The sequence below is a fragment of the Apium graveolens genome, chromosome 4 (assembly GCF_009905375.1).
Source record: "Apium graveolens cultivar Ventura chromosome 4, ASM990537v1, whole genome shotgun sequence".
Taxonomy (NCBI): domain Eukaryota; kingdom Viridiplantae; phylum Streptophyta; class Magnoliopsida; order Apiales; family Apiaceae; genus Apium; species Apium graveolens.
In genome coordinates, this window is record NC_133650.1 from 205,647,378 (window position 1) to 205,662,286 (window position 14,909).

Here is a 14,909-nt window from a genome sequence, read left to right on the forward strand (position 1 = left end):
ATTCAAAAGTTGCCTTAGCCAAGAATAGTTCAGGAGTTCCTGTGTCTCAGTTAAGGTATTCTTAGATTATTGGGAGTTTGCAATATCTTGCTAATGTGACTAAGCCAGATATTTATTATTCTATGCCTAAGTTGGCTAGATATACAAGCTGTCCAAACAAGACTCATTGGGAGGCACTGGATAGAGTTCTTAGATATCTGAAGGGAACTATTTCCCTTGGCTTGCATTACCGGAGATTTCCGTGGGTACTCGAGTGGTACAGTGATGCAAGTTGGATAGCTAAGAAATCTGGTTCCAATGGAGTGACTGGATATGTGTTTACCCTTGCGGGTGGAGCAGTGTCCTGAAAGTCTTCTAGACAGACTTTGATTACTCGGTCTACTTTTGAGGCTCAGTTGTGTGCACTTGATGCCATGGGGACGGAGGCTGAATGGTTACATGGACTCATGAGTATGTTACCTGTAGTAAGCAAGCCGCTTCCTGCCATTTCTGTTCATTGTGATAGCCGTACAACTATCGACAAAGTCAGAAGTGTAAAGTATAATGCTAAAACAAAGAGACACATCCAAGTTAGACTAAAGTCTATAAGGGGCCTTGTGTCTGATAGGATTATTGCTATAGAGTTTATACGAACTCAGGATAATATAGCTGATCCGCTGACTAAAGGGATTGAGCATGCTATAGTCCTTAAGTTGAGGTTGGGGATGGGACTGGTAACCCATCATAATTCATCAACAGCGGGAACCCAATACACCTGAGAGGAGATCCCTCGAAGTGTATTCAATGTGGTAATAACAAGTTGTAAGGATGAATTGGTAGTACCTCTACCATATACATTTAGATACTTATGTATCTGAGTCTATCCCCTATAAACCTTAAGAGGTACTTGAACTGCTAGTTAGCAAGAGTTATTTGAACTCTGAATGGGGTCAAGTCATTTGACGAGATGATAGCAGTATATCTCTGAAGATGCCCAGCTAAGCGAATGTAATTGTGTGGTCGCAATTAGAGGAAAGGGTTATTCCTCGAAATATTCGACGAACAGGATCGAGACATGACCATTAACATCTCAAAGCCGTAGATTGGCACCATAGCCTTTGACTTATCGTCGTCTATGGAGTGTGGTTACACCCAACGGATTAAGATTCAAGGTGAAACATTCCATCTGTATCCGGTAGCCATCGAAGTAGAGGACTTAGGAGGGTTCAAACCCGGGAGGGTACCGACTCTGAAAAGCAGGTCATGATAAAATCTGGAATACAATTTAATTATGGATTTGTGGGGGATTGTTAGAAAATGGAAAGTTTGAGGCATATTTTATATATGTTCTTGATATGATTTCTGGAAACTAACACTTGGAGGTTGTTCCTTGACATGAGAACTTCAACTTTCATACTTGGATCTAAGACATTTTCTTAGTGGAATCCATGAATATATTGCGACAAAGTTGCTTGTTTGAAATGAGTTATAGGGATTTTGTCCCACATTGGTATTGTAAAAGAAAGATATTGAGTTTATATAGCATCTTGTGTTAGTGTTGTTTACAACTACTAGCATAAGTGGAATGCTTATGTGGCCTAGTGCCAGTGGGAACTCTTATATTTTTCTTTTCTATTACAAGTTTAATTATTTATATTGATTATTTAATTATTAATATAAAATATATTGAGTAAGGATTATTTTAATCAGACTCTGAATATATCTTGTAATATTAATTAATCAGGATATAATATAAATAATAAGGAAACCCCATTTTGTTTACTTTTTCTGTTTTGTTACTTGATGTACCACATCGAATAAAATAGAAGAAGAGCAACTTGAGATGCCTATATATTGAGAGGTATACTTGAGATTAAAATGACACAAGTCTCGGTGCCTACCTCGCAAACATATATGAGTTGCATAGGTTTTTTTGGGCAAACTGAGGTGCGAGTCGCCGTTGATCATTGTTGGTTTTGTGGCAAAATTGATCTGTTGCTGTTTTATCCTGGAAGCGATATTGTTGCATTCCATCACAGCTTAAGTGGGGAGCAATAATCTCTTCAAGAACAGTCAAGTCCTCTTGAAGGGTTTGGCGACTCAGCTGTTGTGTTCTTCTTCTTATCAGAATTTGGAAGGCGATAAGAGATAAGTTTTCTTTACTTTCTTTGTCAATTACAGTCTTTATAGTTTGTTATTGTCTTCGTATTTTGTTTCGTTAGTTGGTTATTTGCCATGTTCTTGTTATTATATATATAATTGCCCATTGTTTTTGTGTAGTTAGAATTATACCCAACAGAAAGTACTCTGGAATTCTTCTCTAAGGTGTCAACAATCATTAATCAGATTTGATGTTATGGAGATACCTTGGATGATAAAAAAAGTTATCCATAAAAATTTAAGAAGCCTGCCAGCAAAATTTGAGCATGTGGTTGCAGCAATTGAAATTTCTAAGGACTTGTCTAAATTAACAGTGGATGAACTCATGCTTGCTCTTGAATTTAACAAAGAAAGAATTTGTAGATTCTCAAATCAGCCCCTGGAACAAGCTTTTCAAGCAAAAATCAATATAAGAAACAAAAATGATGCTGCACATCTGGAGAACGAGACACGAAAAAACTACAACAGGAACCAAAATTATAGAAAAGGTAATCAGAATTTCTGAGGAAGAGGAGGAAGAAGAAATTTTAATGAAAGAAGTAACGTCAACAATTCCAAATGTATTATTTGCTAGCGATCAAATCATGAGTCGAAAAATTACAAATTCCGATGCAAAAGGTGCAAAGTTTCTAACCATTCTCAGAGAGACTGCTGGTTCCAACACAGAACTGAAGGAAATGCAAATTTTTCAGAGGAGAGTAAAGAGCCACAAGTGACATTTTCATATATGAATGACAAGCCAGTACAGCAAAAAGAGTGGTATATTGATAGCGCTTGTAGCAATCACATGACGGGCAAAAAGGAGCTTTTTTCAGAACTTTATAAAAGATATAAATCTAAAGTAAAGATCGGAGATGGGAAAATATTGAAAATTGAAGACAAAGGGATCATTCCCTTTTATACTAAAGAAGGTAAGTCTTTAAATATTACTAATGTTCATTATGTTCGTGAATTAACTCAAAATCTATTGAGTATTGGACAGTTGATGCAAAGAAGTTTTTCCATATATTTTGATGAAGATCATTGTGTTACTTTTGATAAGAAAAAGAAATTCATAGTGGCAAGAATTAGAATTATTCCAAACAAAACTTTTCATTTAACAATGCCACTGGTGTTTGATTTTAATCATCACGGAAGCATGGTAAAAAAAATTTACATATATAAAATCCATATAATATGCATACAGATCGTAAATAAAATTGAGGGATCGATATCTAACCTTTAAAAGTGATCCAAGAACAACGAGCAGAGATAGTTAGCAGCTGCTCCTCAAGTGTGAAGCACTCCAGCGGTATCCACCAAGAAAACCATGTAATGAAGGAGGAGGAGGTGGAGAATTAGGGTTTTGTAAATCTTTTGGTTTGAGGCAAAAATAGGGTTTATAATGGTATATTTATAGGCAAAATTTTCAATTGAAAATTTCCCATAAAATATTATTATTATTAACTCTTTATTATTCTCACTAATAATTAAAACACTTTTTAATTACTAATTCTTCTTCTAAACACTTTAGAAATAATTCTCTCTCTTGATTTAATTTCCAAAAATTAAATTCTTAATTAATAATAATAAGAAATTTTCTTAATTAATTTATAATCAATTAAATCTCATTTAATCAATTATTAAATTTGCCAATTAATTATTTATTTCATAAATAAATAATTATAAGCCATTATTAATTAATTCCTCCACCATTAAATCATTCTCTTTTATGGTGTGACCCTGTAGGTTCAATATTAAGCCGGTAGTAGAAATAAATAATAATAAAACTATTTTATCAATATTTATATAAATTATCTAATTCATTAAATATGATTAATTTATTTATTCTACATCGTGAGGGATACTTCTCAGCATATCGGGACTATCTGAATAATACGAATTCACTGCTTAGAATACCAAGAACCTATTCAGTGAGTAGAAATCGTACAATCAATTCCTTCCACCCTGCAATGTCACGATTAAATACAAGGCATGGAACTTGTGTCAAGTCTATCTTATTTAATCACTTATTTTCCCATTCACTATGCTTAGTTCTATTTAATGTAAATTAGAAACTCTTTTCTAATTTCATTCACTCTGGCCAGAGATTCCTAAACTAGCATAAGTGGATCAGCATTGAACATTCTTTTCCATCAGTGGAAGGGGTAAATCCTTTATTGATCATACACTATCTTCGTGTAAAATTTCCTATACCCAATAGAGCCCTTATAATTGTCCCTGGAGACTAAGAACTAAACCAAAGCATAGTTCATTGTACATAAGATAACTATGATGACCTCAAGTCTAAGGATACTGGTACAACTATCACTATGTGAACAACTGTTGACACGTGAGTGAACTCCATCAGTTGTTCAGCTGTGCGAGTCATGTTCAGTGAACTTATTCTATAATAAGCACCTACATACTAGCTATAGTGTCACCACACAAATGTCTATGAGAATAGACATCCTTCATAATGAAGCAAAACATGGTATGTACCGATCTTTGCGAATTATTAATTACCAGTTAGTAATCCTATGACCAGGAACTATTTGAGTTTAGAGTTATCATCTTTTAGGTCTCATTATTATGATCTCATCACAATCCATAAAAAACTTTACTCTAAACTGTGGTATATCTTATTTAAACACTTAAAATAGATAGAGCCCGCAATAAAAACAAAAAGAGTCTTTTATTAATATCAATGAAATCAAAACAGATTACATAAAAGTTATTCCTAAATCCTCATACATGATTGGACTTAGGACATATCTCTTTCAATCTCCCACTTGTACTAAAGTCAATTACTCTGGTTCTAATACCCATCTTGTCTTTATAACGATCAAAGTGACTTTGAGAAAGTGGCTTTGTGAGTGGGTCTACTACGTTGTTATGTGTGTCAATCTCTCGACGTTGACATCTCCTCTTTCAACAATCTCCCTAATCAGATGAAAGCGCCGCATGACATGTTTGGAATTTTTATGAGACCTAGGTTCCTTGGCTTGTGCTATTATTGCGTTGTTATCACAATATAACATAATAGGCTCTTCAACGCTAGGATTAACTCCCAACTCAGAAACAAATTTCCTCATCTAAATGGCTTCTTTTACAGCCTCACTTGCAGCTATATATTCTGCTTTCGCTGTGGAGTCAGCCGTTGTAGACTGTTTGGAACTCTTCCAACTAATCACATCACCATTCAGAGTAAACACGTACCCTGACATGGATTTGCTATCACTTTCTGATTGAAAACTAGAGTCAGTATAACCCTCTATTTTCAACTCAGATTCACCACCAAAAACAAGAAAAATGTCCTGAGTCCTTCGCAAGTACTTAAGGATGTTTTTCACTGCTTTCCAGTGGTCTTCACCTGGATTGGATTGATATATACTTGACACACTAATTGAATAAGCAACATCAGGCCTAGTACACAACATCACGTACATGATAGATCCTATTGTTGAAGCATAAGGAATCATACTCATACGCTCTCTTTTCTCAGGTGTCTTAGGATACATTTTCTCGGAAAGGGACACTCCATGGCTCATCGGTATGAGACCTCTTTTGGAGTTTTCCATTCTAAACCTTTTAAGCACTTTCTGGATGTATGTACCCTGGGTAAGACCTATTATTCTTCTAGATCTATCTCTATAGATCTTCATACCGAGAATGTAGGATGCTTCTCCCAAGTCCTTCATGGTGAAGTTCTTTGATAGCCATACTTTTACTGATTGCAGCATTGGTATATCATTTCCTATAAGAAGTATATCATCCACATACAATACAAGAAATGTTACCGCGCTCCCACTAACCTTCTTGTAGACACATGGTTCATCTATGTTTTTGATAAAACCAAACTCTTTGATTGTTTCATCAAAACGGATGTTCCATCTACGAGAAGCTTGCCTTAAACCATATATGGTTCGCAGCAGCTTACACACTAGGTGTTCATTTCCCTTGGAAAGAAAACCCTCTGGCTGTGTCATATACACTTCCTCCTCACGTTTCGTATTGAGGAAGGCCGTTTTCACGTCCATTTGCCAGATCTCATAGTCGTAGTAAGCAGCAATCGCAAGCAAAATCCGAATTGATTTTAACAGGGCTATAGGCGAAAAAGTTTCATCAAAGTCAATCCCTTGCCTTTGTTTAAATCCTTTTGCCACGAGCCTGGCCTTATAGGTCTCCACCTGGCCATCTGCTCCAATCTTTCTTTTGTATACCCACTTGCACCCAATAGGCTTAACTCCTTCAGGCCCCTCAACCAGAGTCCATACTTTGTTGGTATACATAGATTCCATGTCGGATTTCATGGCACTATGTCATTTCTCTGAGTCAACACTACTCATAGCCTCATTATAGGTCACAGGTCGTCATCATCAATGATTGACAACTCATTGCCATTCTCAATTACAAGGCCATAATACCTCTTAGGTTGGCGAGACACTCTCCCTATCCTACGAATGGGCTGTTCTACAGAAGGTTGTTCAGTCTGAACAGGTGTTCCCACTTGATCCGTAGTAGTTTGTGCTTTTGGAATTTCATCAATTTCAATTTTGCTCCTACTGTTTCTTTGAAGGATAAACTCCTTTTCCAAGAAGGTAGCATGTCTGGAGATAAACACCCGATGATCGGTGTAAAAATAATACCCTAAAGTCTCTTTAGGATATCCCACAAAATTACATTTTACGGATCGAGATTCCAGCTTATCTGGGTCAACTTTCTTGACATAAGCCCGACATCCCCAAATCTTAACGTGTTTAAGACCCAGTTTTCTTTCTTTCCATATCTCATATAGAGCTTGAGGAACAGATTTGGAAGGCACCTTATTCAGTAAATATGCTGAGGTTTCCACTGCATAACCCCATAGGAATGAAAGGAATATGTCCTAAGTCCAATCATGTATGAGGATTTAGGAATAACTTTTATGTAATCTGTTTTGATTTCATTGATATTAATAAAAGACTTGTTTTGTTTTTATTATGGGCTTTATCTATTTAAGTGTTTAAATAAGATATACCATAGTTTAGAGTAAAGCTTTTTATGGATTATGATGAGATCATAATAGTGAGACCTAAAAGATGATAACTCTAAACTTAAATAGTTCCTGATCGTAGGATTATTAACTGGTAATTAATAATCCGCAAAGATCGGTACATACTATACTTGCTTCATTATGAAGGATGTCTGTTCTCATAGACATTTGTGTGGTGACACTATAACTAGTATGTAGGTGCTTATTATAGAATAAGTTCACTAAACATGGCTCGCCCAGCTGAACAACTGATGGAGTTCACACACGTGTCAGCAGTTTTTCACATAGTGATAGTTGTACAAGTATCCTTAGATTTGAGGTCATCATAGTCATCTTGTGTACACTGAACTATGCTTTGGTTTAGTTCTTAGTCTCCAGGGACAATTATTAGGGCTCTACTGGGTATAGGAATTTGTACACGAAGATAGTGTATGATCACTAAAGGATCTACCCCTTCCAGTGAAGGAAGCGAATGTTCAAGGCTGATGCACTTATGCTAGTTGAGGAATCTCTGGCCAGAGTGAATGGAATTAGAAAGGAGTTTCTAATTTGCATAGAACTAAGCATAGTAAATGGTAAGCAAGTGATTGAATTAGATAGGCTTGACACGAGATCCATGCCTTGTATTTAATCGGGACATTATAGGGTAGAAGGAGTTTATTGTACGGTAACTATTCACTGAATAGGTTCTTGGTATTCTAAGCAGTGAATTCATATTATCCGGATAGTCGCGATATGCTGAGAAGTATCCCTCACGATGTAGAATAAATGTGATTAATTAATTAATCATATTTAATAAATTAGAGAATTTATATAAATAATGATAAAATAGTTTTATTATTATTTATTTCTACTACCGGCTTAATATTGAACCTACAGTGTCATACCATAAAAAGAGAATGATTTAATGGTGGAGGAATTAATTAATAATGGCTAATAATTATTTATTTATGAAATAAATAATTAATTGGCAAATTTAATAATTGATTAAATGAGATTTAATTGATTATAAATTAATTAAGAAAAGTTCTTAATATTATTAATTAAGGATTTAATTTTTGGAAATTAAATCAAGAGAGAGAATTATTTCTAAAGTGTTTAGAAAAAGGATTAATAATTAAAAGGTGTTTTAATTATTAATGAGAATAATAAATGGGATGATAATAATAATATTTATGGGAAAATTTCAGCTGAAAATTTTGCCTATAAATATACTATTATAGACCCTATTTTTTATCAGAACCCAAAAACCCAAAAGTTTTAGAAAACCAAATTCTCTCCACCTCCTCCTCCTCCTTAACGTCGTTTTCTTGGTGGATACCGGTGGAGTGCTTCATGTTTGAGGAGCAGCTACTAAGGATCTCCGAACGTTGCTTTTGGATCGCATATTAAAGGTTAGTAATCGATCCCTATGTTTTTACCACGATTTATATGCTTTTATTTGGATTTTAAATGTGTAAAAGTGTTTTACCATGCCCCTGCTACGATTAAAATCCAACATTGGTATCAGAGCTGTAGGTTGTATGCATATAGATCTGTGATAAAAATTTCAGAATTTTATGTGCTTGTATGAATTAATTATGATTTTTACTAGTTATATCATGAATTAATTTTTTCTGATGAGAAATCGTTTCTCAGAAAAAATTTTAATGTTGATCTGGGTTCTACAAGTGTTGTAGATCGTCTGGGTATTTTTTCATAATTTTATGATGTATAGATTTTTTATTATGAATTTTTGAAGATCTTGCAATTAAATTCGTAATTAAATAATCATATATATATAAATTGTAAGTATATATATATATATATTGCATCTGCTGTACTGCAGTTGCTTGTCTGTCTACTACTGTACGGAAGAAAAGTACAGAGAATGACAGATCAGGCGGCACGTTGTTCGAGGAGGGAAAAAGACGGCGGCTGCTGCGAGAACAAGAAAAAAAAGGGGTGTCGCGCATTCCGGGAATGCGTTACACCCTGTGGCGCATTCACGGAATGCGTTACACCTTTTAATTGGTTAAAAGGGTTGTAACGCATCACCGGAATGCGTTACAGGGCTTGTAACGCGTTCCTGTAATGCGTTACAGCCCGACTGTCCACATTAAAATTGATTTTCTGGGAGTTTCGTAACTCCGTTTTAGGCGTGCAATATACCGTTGGATTCGTTTTTCCACGACGGATCTAATGAAGTGATCAATTTTAGTTTATATAAAAGTTTTGAGCTGTTTATATTTCCGGAAGTGTTTTAAAGCTTTTTTTTAACTGTTTTAACTGCTTTTAAAAGCTTCATGTGATACATAAAGATGTATAATGCTTAGACTAATGTGCTAGATGATATAACATGCCTACCTTGATGTTTATTCATGTTTATATATGTGATATATGCTTAGTTTATCATGCGATTATAGATTTAGGTAAACTTAAATGAACATAAGGCGTTTGTTAGACAACCTAGTATAGTGAAATTGTTTCATAACCTTAATAATAATATTATGAATACAATCATGAGATTCTTGTGTTTATGAAATACATAATTGAATATGAATTTTTGATATGAGAGAAAGGATGATTCTGTCAATAACAGATTTCTATCTGTAAGAAAGGGTTATTAAGTGACGCCTCTTGACAATGCTCCACCCGATCTGGGAATCATCTGATTATCGATTATTGATTTGAAATATTTAATTTAAAAGGAAGAATCTCTTTATAATATGATTATGATTGTAACGTAATATAATCCCTCTAAAATTAAATAATATCAAGGGGTAATTGGCCAATGACACAACGGGCTTGTGTCGGTCATAGCCTTCCAACATGATAGAAAAGTAGTTCTTATTTTTGAATCATTGTCATTTCGTGCCACAGCCGAGGGCTTTGATTTCGAAATAAGAAATACTTGTCTATTACATAGAGATGTGTACATTGAATAAGAATCTAAAGGTCGTTATGTGCCACAGCCATGGGCCTTTGGGGACTGATTCAATTGTACGGAATGTTGGTTTAGACTTGACTTAGAATATTGAGTTTGTCGTGCCACAGCCGTGACTCAATTATTCAAGAGGTTAAAGTTTGATTAGGGAATAACATTAGATGTAATTGACAAGAGTTGTCTGCCTATTGAACATTATATGGCGTTTCCTGCCACAGCCGGGGTTGTGTAATTGAATGTAGGATCCCTATTCCCACTAGCATTATGAATGCTTAATTTTTTACGTAGGGGGTTGAATAAATTAGATAAACTAGTGGGAGCCACTTATGAATAAAGACCCGATTCATATAGTGTTTTGAAATGAAATCAAATATTTGCTAAGTGTTGTTATGTATTTATCATTTACAGATTTACAATATACATTATGTCTTATGTACTATCACTCAAGAGCATACTAGATGCTCACAAATTGACTGGTCATAATTATGCTGACTGGCTTCGAAACTTCAGAATTGTTCTCAGGATTGAGAAGCTGGAATACGTGATTGACTCACCTAAGCCTACTGAACCTGCTAGTGATGCACATAATGATGAACATGTTGTGTATCGTAAGTGGATAGATGATGCAAATATTGCTCAATGCATCATGCTAGCTTCCATGAACATTGAGCTACAGAAGCAACATGAGCATATGGATGCTCACACTATCCTCATGCATCTACAAGAGTTGTATGATGTGGCGGGGAGGACAGCTCGATATGAGATATCGAAGGAGTTGCTCGGTTGTGGGATGTCTGAGGGATCATCTGTGAATGACCATGTACTTAAGATGATCAATTTGATTGAACGTCTTGGACAACTTGGTTTTGTCATGGATGGGGAGCTGAGCCAAGACTTGGTCTTGCAATCGCTTCCGAGTTCGTTCTCGCAGTTTTTTGTGAACTTTCATATGAATAAGTTGGATGTCAGCCTGCCTGATCTCCACAACATGTTGAAGACTGCGGAATCGAATTTTCCCCCTAAGAAAAGTTCTGTTCTTCTAATTGGTGAAGGTTCCAATCCTAAGAAAAGGAAGAGGAACTCTTCCAAGAAGAAGAAAGTAGGTGAAGAAAAGCCGGTTCCACCAAAAGCTGAAGACCCCGAGAGCAAAGTTATTTACTTTCACTGTAACAAGGTGGGGCACTGGAAGAGGAACTGCAAGGTTTACCTTGCAGAATTGAAGAAGAAGAAGGGTAGTGAGACTACCGCTTCTGATTCAGGTATGTTCATGATAGAAGTGAATATGTCATTAAATTAAATTTCTACTTGGGTATTAGATACCGCCTGTGGTTCTCATATCTGTAATTTGTTGCAGGGACCAAGGAGAAGTAGGACTCTTGAGGAAGAGGAGGTGATTCTACTGATGGGAAATGGAGCAAGAGTTGCTGCTGAAGATGTAGAATCATTTCATTTACATATGCCTATGGGCAAGACTATTGTTTTAAATAATTGTTATTTTGTTCCCTCGATTGTGAGGAATATTATTACCATGTTAGACTTGGCTGGATTTTCATTTATTATTGATAATAATGAATGTTCTATTCTCAGAGATAATATTCTTTATGGACGTGGTACTTTAAATAATAGTCTGTATAAATGTGACATAATTTACTTCAGATTGAACAAACTAATAAAAGAAAAGGGATGATGAAAATCTCACTTCATTGTGGCACTATAGTCTCCATTTAGTAGACATGGAGAGAGGGCTGCAAATTTGCTAGGATTGGTACACACAGATGTATCTGGACCAATGTCTACGCAAGCCATGGGTGGATTTTCGTACTTCATTACTTTCATAGATGATAGATCTAGATTCAGATATCTGTTTGACGAAACACAAGTCTGAAGCCTTTGAAAAGTTCAAAGAGTATAAGTATGAAGTGGAGAAACAAACCAAATATAGTATTATAATTCTTCGATTAGATTGAGGTGGTAAATACTTGAATGAAGTGTTTCTAGATTATCTCAAAGTAAATGGTATAGTCTCCCAGTGGATTCCTCCAGATTAGTATCTGAAAGGAGAAATCAAACTTTGTTAGACATAGTTTGGTCCATGATGAGCTATGCAAATCTTCCAGTATTCCTATGGGGTTATGCATTGGAAACCTCCGCATATTTACTGAATATGGTGCCTTCCAAATCTGTTCCTCAAACTCCGTATGAGATATGGAAAGAAAGGAAACCGAGTCTTAAACACGTTAAGATTTGGGGATGTCCAGCTTATGTCAAGTAAGTTGACCCAGATAAGCTGGAATATCGATCCGTAAAATGTAGTTTTGTGGGATATCCTAAAGAGACTTTATGGTATTACTTTTGCACCGATCATCGGGTGTTTGTCTCCAGACATGCTACCTTCTTGGAAAAGGAGTTTATCCTTGAAGGAAACAGTGGGAGCAAAATTGAACTTGATGAAGTTCAAGAAGCACAAACTACTACAGATCGAGTGGAAACACCTGTTCTGACTGAACAACCTTTTGTGGAACAGCCCATTCATAGATCAGGGAGAGTGTCTCGCCAACCTGAGAGGTATTATGGCCTTGTCATTGAGAATGACAATGAGTTGTCGATCATTGATGATGACGACCCTGTAACCTATAATGAGGCTATGAGTAGTGTTGACTCAGAGAAATGGCATAGTGCCATGAAATCCGGAATGAACTCTATGTATACGGGATACAAAAGAATGATTAGAGCAGATGGCCAAGTGGAGACCTTTAAGGCCAGGCTTGTGGCAAAAGAATTCAAAGAAAGGAAATGGATTGACTTTGATGAAACCTTTTACCTGTAGACCTGTTATAATCAGTTCGGATTTTGCTTGCGATTGTTGCTTACTACGACTATGAGATCTGGCAAATAGCCAGATGGTTTTCTTTCCAAGAGAAATGAAAACCTAGTGTGTAAGCTGCTGCGAACCATATGTGGTTTAAAGCAAGCTTCTCGAAAGATGGAACATTCATTTTGATGAGACAATCAAAGAGTTTGATTTTATCAAAAATGAAGATGAAGCATGCATCTCCAAAAGGGTTAGTGGGAGCGCGGTAACATTTCTTGTATTGTATTGAATTAGAGTTGACACACATAACAACATAGCAGACCCACTCACAAAGCTATTTTATGAAAGTCACTTTGATCATCATAAAGACAAGATGGGTATTAGATACCAGAGTGATTGGCTTTAGTACAAGTGGGAGATTGAAAGAAATATGTCCTAAGTCCAATCATGTGTGAGGATTTAGGAATAACTTTTATGTAATCTATTTTGATTTCATTGATATTAATAAAATATTTGTTTTGTTTTTATTACGGGCTTTATCTATTTAAGTATTTAAATAAGATATACCATAGTTTAGAGTAAAGCTTTTTATGGATTATGATGAGATCATAATAGTGAGACCTAAAAGATGATAACTCTAAACTTAAATAGTTTCTGGTCGTAGGATTACTAACTGGTAATTAATAATCCGTAAAGATCGGTACATACTATGCTTGCTTCATTATGAAGGATGTCTATTCTCATAGACATTTGTATGGTGACACTATAGCTAGTATGTAGGTGCTTATTATAGAATAAGTTCACTGAACATGACTCGCCCAGCTGAACAACTTATGGAGTTCACTCACGTGTCAGCAGTTGTTCACATAGTGATAGTTGTACAAGTATCCTTAGACTTGAGGTCATCAAAGTCATCTTGTGTACACTGAACTATGCTTTGGTTTAGTTCTTAGTCTCCAGGGACAATTATTAGGGCTTTACTGGGTATAGAAATTTGTACACGAAGATAGTGTATGATCAATAAAGGATCTACCCCTTCCAGTGAAGGAAGCGAATATTCAAGGCTGATCCACTTATGCTAGTTCAGGAATCTCTGGCCAGAGTGAATGAAATTAGAAAAGAGTTTCTAATTTGCATAGAAATAAGCATAGTAAATGGTAAGCAAGTGATTGATTAGATAGGCTTGACACGAGATCCATGCCTTGTATTTAATCGGGACATTGTAGGGTAGAAGGAGTTTATTGTACGGTAACCATTCACTGAATAGGTTCTTGGTATTCTAAGCAGTGAATTCATATTATCCGGATAGTCGCGATATGCTGAGAAGTATCCCTCACGATGTAGAATAAATGTGATTAATTAATTAATCATATTTAATAAATTAGAGAATTTATATAAATAATGATAAAATAGTTTTATTATTATTTATTTCTACTACCGGCTTAATATTGAACCTACAGGGTCACACCATAAAAAGAGAATCATTTAATGGTGGAGGAATTAATTAATAATGGCTAATAATTATTTATTTGTGAAATAAATAATTAATTGGTAAATTTATTAATTGATTAAATGAGATTTAATTGATTATAAATTAATTAAGAAAAGTTCTTAATATTATTAATTAAGGATTTAATTTTTGGAAATTAAATCAAGAGAGAGAATTATTTCTAAAGTGTTTAGAAAAATGATTAATAATTAAAAGGTGTTTTAATTATTAATGAGAATAATAAATTGGATAATAATAATAATATTTATGGAAAAATTTCAGCTGAAAATTTTGCCTATAAATATACTATTATAGACCCTATTTTTTATCAGAACCCAAAAACCCAAAAGTTTTAGAAAACCAAATTCTCTCCACCTCCTCCTCCTCCTTAATGTCGTTTTCTGGGTGGATACCGGTGGAGTGCTTCACGTTTAAAGAGCAGCTGTTAAGGATCTCCGAACGTTGTTTTTGGATCGCATATTAAAGGTTAGCAATCGATCCCTATGTTTTTACCACGATTTATATGCTT